We start from the raw sequence: 10,458 nt of genomic DNA, 5'->3' as shown, positions 1-10,458 counted from the left end.
TTGTTTTTACTATGCTGGTTTACAGTTGGGCCTTGGGGACTATCAGGAGCCTAGGTTGACTTCCTGATTTTTTTTTTAAGGTGTGTTTTTCTTACGTGGGAGACTTCAATTTTGTTACCTGTAGTACAGCAGTTGGAGAGATTATAAAAGTCTGACACAGGCATTCTAACTTAAAGAAAAACTTTTGAAATTTTAATTTGGAAAAAAAAACTAGAGTGCAACGAAGAGCTGAGCACCATTTAAGTGATGAAGTTGATGGTTAGCAGGCTGCTCTGAAGCACTCGCTGTGCGGTTGGAACAAGGAGGTCATTTTGGGTCAGTTGCTGAGCGATAAGCACCCAGACAAAGGGGACATTGAAGGTCTACAGTAGGATTTATAATTAGCACTGGGTAAGCACTTAATTGGCTGCAAAGGCCACCCTTTACTTACTCCCAGAAGAATTTAATGCATTAAATAGTACTCTGGTACTTGTATTACATGCAGTCAAAATGTAAACAGATTCCTCTCTTCGCCCCTCCCAAATGAGTGATTTGTATTTTTGTTGCTGACTGTTTTTGTAACCTGTCAATTTGTTGAACACATCTTTGTTTTAAATGACAAAGAGTAAACTTCCCTCTATGTCCCCCTTATTTCCTGGTCTTCCTGGGTCAATGTGGCTTGTGAGGGCGCAGGGGTAACCCATTCCCTCACTTCTGCCGATGCCACACCCAGCAGCGTGGTTGAGATCAGAAATTCAGTGCCGTGGGGAATACAGTCTGCTCCCCAAACCTCCTGCTGTTCGCTGGGTTTATACAGTAAATAGCTGAGCTGTCCAGACCATGAAGGTCCCAGGTTCGATCGTTGGTCTGTGCTGAGTTTGCTGATTTCAGCCAGGGTGTTGGCAGAGGTGTTTTATCTCATTGACCACAGGACTGTGGGGGGTTAGGGAAGGAAAAATCAAGCAGGACTGCCGCTTCTGATCATTATCTAATGGTCTTCACTGGAAGTTTGCATGTGTGTAGACAGGCGAGGACACAATTGGACCTACACCCCACTCTTGAAAAGCCTGCCCACACTTGTTGCCGAGGCTTAAAGCATGAAGAGGACAGGAGGACAGTCGGTACCTGAAAGAACGCTCCCCAGCAAGTAGTCTACGCCTCAGGAGAGCAGAGAAAATTGGCGAGTAGAGAGGAAAAAAACAATCAGTCCTTCAGTATGGTTTCTCATCTCACAGCTCTTCCAGCAGATGAAGTGTCTTATAAGAACTGCATATTTACCAGCAATTGTGAATGTGTGCATCGCAGTTTTCAAAAAGTGCAACTCCAGCTTGCTCTTTCGGTCACTGAATTTGTATCCTTTGTGGTGCAACGGTAGGATATTCTGAGCAGCTCTTTTTTTTATTCGTTCATGAGATGTGGGCGTCGCTGGCAAGGCCAGCATTTATTGCCCATCCCTAATTGCATTTGAGAAGGTGGTGGTGAGCTGCCGCCTTGAACTGCTGCAGTCTGTTTGGTGAAGGTTCTCCCACAGTGCTGTTAGGTAGGGAGATAAAACGTATAGGCTCTTGGTACTAGCACAACAGGCAGCAAACATGGTACGTTGGACATTCTATCGGTAAACTTGGAAATGGTGAGACTTAGCGGTCTAGTAAAGGGGAAATCACATGCCTTTCTGGTATCTTTTGTAATAGCTGGAGGTTTTTTTCGTGAAACATAAACCAAATTACAGCAAGGAAGTAACATTTTCCTCTGACTGAAATCCACCTTTTCAAGTATTTGTTTTAAATTTCGATGCACCGATGCTCCCCCCTTGCGATTGCAAGGCTGGAAGAATCTGGTAATGCTGGGTCTGAAATGGCTGCAGAACAAAAAGAAAAAGCAAACTGCAAAGTGCTGGAAATCTGAAATAAATATCGGAAATGCACATCTGGTCCGTCGGTGTCTGAATGCAGACAAGTAAAGATTTTGGCCATGTAAAATGCATTCGATGCACTGCTGTTGGTTCACTTTTTGTTTAGTATTCCCAAATTATTTCACTGTTTCAGTGCTAGTAACTTCCCAAAAAACAGCATCAAAGTTTTCCAGCCCCTCTATTAAAACATGTACCATTTGATTTTACAAAATAGAAAATAGAGTCGGGCAGTCCATCTTTGGGTAGGGGGGATTAAACTGGGCAGTTTGTCGTTTTTTGGAGCTTATTCTGCCCCCCCACCCCTGAAAGTAAAATGTAAGTCTGTTTCTGCAGTTGGCATTTTGGGACTGTTTTGCTGTTTCCTTTTAATTAGGGTTCACTTGAGGAAACTTCACTCACATACATTGGTTGTTGCAAAAGGAATCTGTTTCATTTGCTTTGAATTGAGTTTGAAAATGCCTGAGGAGAAAAAAGCAGCTCCCAAGAAGGGCGCCAAGAAAACCGTGAATAAAGCGCCAGCAAAGAGTGGCAAGAAACGGAGGAAGGAGAGTTACTCCATCCACGTCTTCAAAGTAATGAAGCAGGTTCACCCCGACACTTGGCTTCTCCTCCAAGGCCATGAGCATCATGAACACCTTTGTGAACTACATTTTCCAGCGCACCGCGGGTGAGGCTTCCTGCTTGGCCCATTCCAACAAGCGCGCGGCCATCAGCTCCCTGGAGGTCCATGCCACCGTGTGCCCACTGCTGACTGGGGGGAGCTGGCCAAATACAACATGTCGGAAGGAACAAAGGCGGTGACCAAGTACACCAGCTCCAAGTAAAACTCCACAATGTACTGAAAAAACGCAAGAGCTTCAGTTCAGCAACTTTCCATTCGTTACATCGCCGAAGTTCACACCTCATTCTTCCTCCCTTTCCTATTGTTCTGTTACCATTCTCTTTCTTTTTGTTACTCAAATTACTTATCTCTCTTCCCTTTGTTTTGTTCCTCCTTCACTTTATTTTCTCTCATTTATTATGTCCTTTTATATTCCCTCTTTCTCCCTTTCCTTTAAAGATTACTTTATTATATAAGGATTAATGTTGAACTATCGTCACAAAATCAGTGGTTGCAAAATTGGTCACTCATCCGAATCTTGTAACTTTTCACCATTCCTGTTTAAACGTAGAAAATCCCTAATTTCTCTTGCCATCTCTCAAGTGTGAATTTAGTTATTGCAATTACAGGACATTTATTCCCTGAAAAGATGTATCTTAGCAATAAGCCCAGATTTTTTGGACATAAGCTATTAAAAAATGTGCTAATTTGTTTTAGTTTTCAGTTTGAATGTTCGGCTGTACTTTTCATAAGAACATAAGAAATAGGAGCAGGAGTAGGCCAATCGGCCCCTCGAGCCTGCTCCGCCATTCAATAAGATCATGGCTGATCTGATCCTAACCTCAAATCTAAATTCATGTCCAATTTCCTGCCCGCTCCCAGTAACCCCTAATTCCCTTCTAGGAAACTGTCTATTTCTGTTTTAAATTTATTTAATGATGTAGCTTCCACAGCTTCCTGGGGCAGCAAATTCCACAGACCTACTACCCTCTGCGTGAAGAAGTTTCTCCTCATCTCAGTTTTGAAAGAGCAGCCCCTTATTCTAAGATTATGCCCCCAGTTCTAGTTTCACCCATCCTTGGGAACATCCTTACCGCATCCACCCGATCAAGCCCCTTCACAATCTTATATGTTTCAATAAGATTGCCTCTCATTCTTCTGAACTCCAATGAGTAGAGTCCCAATCTACTCAACCTCTCCTCATATGTCCACCCCCTCATCCCCGGGATTAACCGAGTGAACCTTCTTTGTACTGCCTCGAGAGCAAGTATGTCTTTTCTTAAGTATGGAGACCAAAACTGTATGCAGTATTCCAGGTGCGGTCTCACCAATACCTTATATAACTGCAGCAATACATCCCTGTTTTTATATTCTATCCCCCTAGCAATAAAAGGCAACATTCCGTTGGCCTTCTTGATCACCTGCAAACTAACTTTTTGATTTTCTTGCACTAGGACCCCCAGATCCCTTTGTACTGCAGTACTTTCCAGTTTCTCGCCATTAAGATAATAACTTGCTCTCCGATTTTTCCTGCCAAAGTGCATAACCTCACATTTTCCAATATTGTATTGCATCTGCCAAATCTCCGCCCACTCACCCAGCCTGTCTATATCCCCTTGTAGGTTTTTTATGTCCTCCTCACTCTCTACTTTCCCTCCCATCTTTGTATCATCTGCAAACTTTGATAAGTTACACTCGGTCCCCTCCTCTAAATCGTTAATATAGATTGTAAAGAGTTGGGGACCCAGCACCGACCCCTGCGGAACACCACTGGCTACAGGTTGCCCGAGAATGTACCATTTATCCCAACTCTCTGCTTCCTGTTAGATAACCAATCCTCCACCCATGCCAGAATATTACCTCCAATCCAGTGATTCTTTATCTTGAGCAATAATCTTTTATGTGGCACCTTGTCGAATGCCTTCTGGAAGTCCAAATACACTATGTCCACTGGTTCCCCTTTATCCACCCTGTACGTTATATCCTCAAAGAACTCAAGCAAATTTGTCAGGCATGACTTCCCCTTCGTAAAGCCATGCTGACTTTGTCCTATTAAATTATGTTTATCCAAATGTTCCGCTACTGTCTCCTTAATAATAGACTCCAAAATTTTACCCACCACAGATGTTAGGCTAACTGGTCTATAATTTCCAGCCTTCTGCCTACTACCCTTTTTAAATAGGGTGTTACATTAGCAGTTTTCCAATCTGCCGGGACCTTTGCTGAGTCCAGAGAATTTTGGAAAATTATTACCAAAGCATCCACAATCCCTACTGCCACTTCCCTCAAGACCCTAGGATGTAAGCCATCAGGTCCAGGGGATTTATCCGCCTTGAGTCCTATTAATTTACTGAGTACCAATTCCTTAGTGATTTTAATCGTATTTAGCTCCTCCCCCCCTAGAGCCCCCTGTTTGTCCAGTGTTGGGATAGTCTTAGTGTCCTCTACTGTAAAGACTGAAACAAAATATTTGTTCAGCATTTTTGCCATCTCCATGTTTCCCACCATTAATTTCCCGGTCTCATCCTCTAAAGGACCTACGTTTGCCTTAGCCACCCTTTTTCTTTTTATATAACTGTAGAAACTCTTGCTATCTGTTTTTATATTTTTTGCTAATTTATTTTCATAATCTATCTTCCCTTTCTTAATCAATCCTTTCGTTACTTTTTGCTGTCTTTTGAAGACTTCCCAATCTTCTATCCTCCCACTAAGTTTGGCTACCTTATATGTCCTTGTTTTTAGTCGGATACTATCCTTAATTTCTTTACTTAGCCACGGATGGCTGTCATTTCTTTTACACCCTTTTTTTCCTCAGTGGAATATATATTTTTTGAAAGTTGTAAAATAACTCCTTGAATGAACACCACTGCTCATGTACCGTCTCACCCTTTAATCTATTTTCCCAGTCCACTTTAATCAATTCTGCTCTCATACCATCATAGTCTCCTTTATTCAAGCTCAGTACGCTTGTTTGAGAACCAACCTTCTCACCTTCTAATTGGATATGGAATGTAACCATGTTATGGTCACTCATTCCAAGGGGATCCTTAACTAGGACATTATTAATTAATCCTGGCTCATTACACAGGACCAGATCCAAGGTTGCTTGCCCCCTTGTCGGTTCAGTTACATACTGCTCAAGAAATCCATCCCTAATACACTCAATAAACTCTTCCTCAAGGCTAGCCTGCCCAATTTGATTTGTCCAGTTAATATGATAGTTAAAATCCCCCATAATTATAGCTGTTCCCTTATTACATGCCCCGACTATTTCCTGATTAATACTTCTTCCAGCAGAGTTGCAACTATTAGTAGGCCTATATACTACGCCCACGAGTGTTTTTTGCCCCTTATTCCTTATCTCTACCCAAACTGTTTCATTATCCTGATCCTTTGTCCCAATATCTTTTCTCTGTATTACAGTGATTCCTTCCCTTATTAACATAGCCACCCCACCTCCCCTTCCTTCCTGCCTGTCCTTCCTGATTGTTAAATACCCTGGCATATTTAATTCCCAGTCGTTGTCACCCTGCAGCCATGTTTCTGTAATGGCCACAAGATCATACCCATACGTCGTTATTTGTGCCGTTAACTCGTCCATTTTGTTACGAATGCTACGTGCATTCAGATAAAGAACTTTCAAATATGTTTTGTGACACTTCGTTCCTGCTTTTTCCTTTTTTAACACTTTACCTTTTACTCCATACCTTCTGTCCCTTCCTGACACGCTTTCCTCTCTCCCTGCTCAGGTTACACCATTTGCTTACACCTATAATTTAGATGAACTCACCACACTCCACCTTGGGGTAGCGCCCTAGTTTGGGAAACACAGAAGTAATAATATATATTAATGACCTGGACTTGGGTATGGAGGGTATCATTTCAAAGTTTGCAGATGACACTAAACTTGGAAATGTAGTAAACAATGAGAAGGATAGTAACAGACTTCAGGAGGACATAGACAGACTGGTGAAATTGGCAGACACATGGCAGATGAAATTTATCAGCGAGAAGTGTGAAGTGATGCATTTTGGTAGGAAGAATGAGGAGAGGCAATATAAACTAAATGATACAATTTTAAAGGGGATGCAGGAACAGAGAGACCTGGGGGTGCACATACACAAATCTTTGAAGGTGACAGGACAAGTTGAGAAGGCTGTTTTTAAAAAAAAACATATGGGATCCAGGGCTTTATTAATAAAGGCATAGAGTACAAAAGCAAGGAAGTTATGCTAAACCTTTATAAAATGCTGGTTAAGTCCCAGCTGGAGTATTGTGTTCAATTCTGGGCATCACACTTTAGGAAGGATGTCAAGGCCTTAGAGAGGGTGCAGAAGAGATGTACTAGAATGGTGCCAGGGGTGAGGAACTCCAGTTATCTGGAGAAGCTGGGGTTGTTCTCTTTAGAACAAGAGAAGGTTAAGGGGAGATTTGATAGAGGTGTTCAAAATCATGAATGATTTTGACAGAGTAAATAAGGAGGAACTGTTTCCAGTGGCAGAAGGGTCGGTAAACAGAGGACACAGATTTAAGATGATTGACAAAAGAGCCAGAGGCGACATGAGGAAACATTTTTTTACGCATCGAGTTGTGATGATCTGGAATGCACTGCTTGAAATCAGGAAGCAGATTCAGTAGTAACTTTCAAAAGGGAATTGGATAAATACTTGAAGAGGAAAAAAATTACAGGGCTATGGGGAAAGAGCAGGGGAATGGGACTAATTGGATAGCTCTTTCAATGAGCCAACATAGGCACTATGGGCCGAATGGCCTCCTCACATGCTGTACCTACTATGATATATTCCTCAGGTACCCAAATGTAGCCTTATGGTAAGATTTTCAAGAGGGCTAGAAGGTGCAGTAAACCTGCTCTTGTTCACCAGCATCTTTTAGTAAATGGGGGAAGGTGTGAGAGAGAAGGAGAAATAAATTCTTCCAGCTTTGTGTTTTAGAAATAAGTATTTTGGCTCAAGTACCAATTACACATAAAATAAAAATAGAAAATGCTGGAAACACTCAATGTCAGGCAGCATCTGTGGAGAGAGAAGCAGAGTTAATGTTTCAGGTCGATGATCTTTCATCAGAAACTGTTTCCAGCATTTTCTGTTTATATTTCAGATTTCCGGCATCCGCAGTATTTTCCTTTTATACCAATTCCACAGGTAGCTTAACTTGTAAAATGTTAAATGCTTTTCTACTTGATCGACTTTTGCTCTGAGCTTTTGACCCATGTGGTTGAGGGACCCAGCAGGAGTAAAGAATATATTTTCAGGATTAAATTCAAATGTTTTGTAAGTTGCTTCCTGGTTGGTTAAAGAATGTAAAAGTCCAGGGGTAACAGTAGAACTGAAAGTACCACTGGTCAGTTTTCATGAGGAAAGTGTCTTTTTTTTTCATTTGATAAAAATGGTAAAATACAGTTCCAATCACGGATCTGAGCTGTGCTGACCATGGTATTTCTAATTCTTTTTGACAACGTTCATGTGAAGTAAGTTGTGCATGAAGATAGAGAGATAGTGATGGACAAGGATGAGCCACTAGCCTCTCAGTAGGAAAAGGGGAGGTGATTTGTTCTTTTAAAGGCCCCTCTAGGAGTTGCAGTGCTTTATTTTTCGCAATAAACTGTAGGGATAATTATCAGCTGACCACCTGGCGTTGCAGCTTGGGCACTGATTATAGAAACCGCCTGATTTTTGCTTTCCATTGATCTCAACTAGCGCCTGATCCACGACGCCAGTTTTACACTCCGCCGGTAAGTTAATAATTAACCTCTTAATCCCCTCCCCCCCCCCCCCCCCCCCCCACCAATATTTCCACGTTGTGATTTTTGCTATCACGTAAGGATGGTTTGCCCCCAGACAAAAAAGTTACTTTGGGGGCTTCCTTCTCAAGTTGTTTCTACTTGTAATAAAAATGTGTGTGCGTGGGTGTTTTGAGGGGAAACACTCTGGAAGGAGAAGTGCTCACAATCATAAATCCTCCACAGATGCTTAAGTGGGGGAGAAAAAAAAATTGAACGAGAGGATAGAAATTGCTCACTTTCCTTGATAAAAAATCTTGTGTGCTGGAGACTTGACCTGTTGTGTGCCTGGCTGGAAACAATCTGCTCAGGAAACAACATGCATCTGGTCCGCCTTCAGCCAGTCAACTGGGGATTGATATCCTCGTCCTGCACGTTGATATCCTCGTCCTGCATGTTGATTCCAAAGATCCAGGACCAATGAAGTGTTCAACACCTATGCAGCTTCCTAACCGGGAAAACTGGGAAGTTTCTTGGACATAGAAGGCATTTTAGGAAAAAATGTTTCTTTTTAATGTTTAATGTTACTGGGGATTAATTTGGACGGCCGAGGTCAACCTCTCTCATTTTACTTTAGCATAGTTTTATTTCTGGTCTTACCCTTAAACCTACACCCCAACCCCTCCCCCATTAATGTAAGTTTATTTGCTTTTACTGAGTAAGGTTATACAAGACGAGCATTGATCTTGTATGCCACTAGAAAAAGGTTTAAATTTGTACATTACTGATTTTTAAAAAATTATTGAATAGTTTTGTCAATGCTTTTAATTATCAAATTCTGCTGGGTGAGATGGGAAGAAATGTTCTTTTTCTCTCATTTAACAGCTGTGATTATGATCAGGGCCACAGGTTCCCGAACGAGCCAATCTCTGTGCATGAGATTCTGGGATTTTATGAGCAAGAATTATATTTTTAAAGCCTCATTCCGAGATTCTCGCATTTTCATGTGAAAACTGTAGCCAGGTGGCCTTGGTTATAATGTAAAAAGGGGCCTATTCCCTACAATCAGGCCAGTGGTTTAAGGTGACTGAATTAGTCAAATTCTGTTTTTATTGCACGAGATTCCAGGATTTTGGGCACCGCATTCCCCACCTTTTTCCATGGAAAAACCACAAACCAATGGCCTTGGTTCTGATGCTCTGGGGTTTGTTAAACTATAGGTTAGAAGTAAAAGCGAGAACTTTTGGTCCTACCACTTATGAACAGGCAGCGAAAAGCAATAAATGCTAATTTGAAAGAACGTGTCAAATCTAGTTTTAATTTATTTTTGAAGTCACTTGTCAACAGGATTTATTGCTATGGTGGAAAAATAACCACAACTTTAGATTTTCCTCCCGCGGAGCACAGTTAAGAGAAAATCTTATTTGGTTAGTAATGGCAGTACAACTAGTTTTACTAGGCATGTACCTCCATGTACTGTAATGCAATTTCAGTTCCAAAAGATTTGCCCATAGTATTAAAAAAAGTGCAGAATTATTTGTGTTTTTGTTCATTGAAGTGCTAAAGTGTTGTAACTACTTCGATTTCTTTTCAGTTTTATCCTTTTTTCCATTTTATTTGCACTAACATCTTTTCACAGACTGCCCTTTAATTTCCAATTGCTGGGATAAATGCAGACTTTTACAAGCCAGTCTAAAAATATATTAGCTGCTCCTGGTTACAATCCAGGCTTTCTCCCAATGAATTTTGTTTGTGCCGACAGCAACAAGGTAGTTTCCATGGACTGGCCCATGCTCCCCTGAGAACTGAAACTTATAAAGCTCACGCATGGAGTGAACGGGCTAAATGTGCTGCAGGATTAACAAGTTACACTTTCCTCAAGTAGCATACTGGAATGATGTGGAAGTTGCACACTCTGCACCCCTGATAGCTTCAGTAGATAAAAAAACATGCTGACAGCCCATATAGTTGAGGCTAAAGCCACAAATCGAATTTATTGAATGATGCAAATTTATACAGAAGACAGCTAACCATCAACATGGTATTTAACTTGGATACTTTAAACTTCTGAAACCGAAATAACGAGGCATTCCAAAATTCTTCAGCCATACTATAAATAAAGGTAGGCTGTCTGTTTTGAATCTGAATGTACACTGAGGTATGGATTGCTCAGATTATGGTACTTGTATCAAGACATTTTTAACAATCCCAATGCCAGCATCTATC

At 41.3% G+C, this 10,458-nt stretch overlaps 1 pseudogene; it reads left to right on the top strand.

Annotated features, from left to right (window-relative positions):
- Positions 1 to 90: 90 nt before the first annotated feature.
- LOC137323509 (histone H2B 1/2-like) lies at positions 91 to 9,768 on the top strand (annotated as a pseudogene).
- Positions 9,769 to 10,458: the final 690 nt, after the last annotated feature.

Source organism: Heptranchias perlo, chromosome 7, assembly GCF_035084215.1.
Source record: "Heptranchias perlo isolate sHepPer1 chromosome 7, sHepPer1.hap1, whole genome shotgun sequence".
In the NCBI taxonomy this organism is placed as follows: Eukaryota; Metazoa; Chordata; class Chondrichthyes; order Hexanchiformes; family Hexanchidae; genus Heptranchias; species Heptranchias perlo.
Note: the sequence above shows the minus strand (reverse complement) of the source record. Positions and strands in the feature narration are given on the sequence as shown.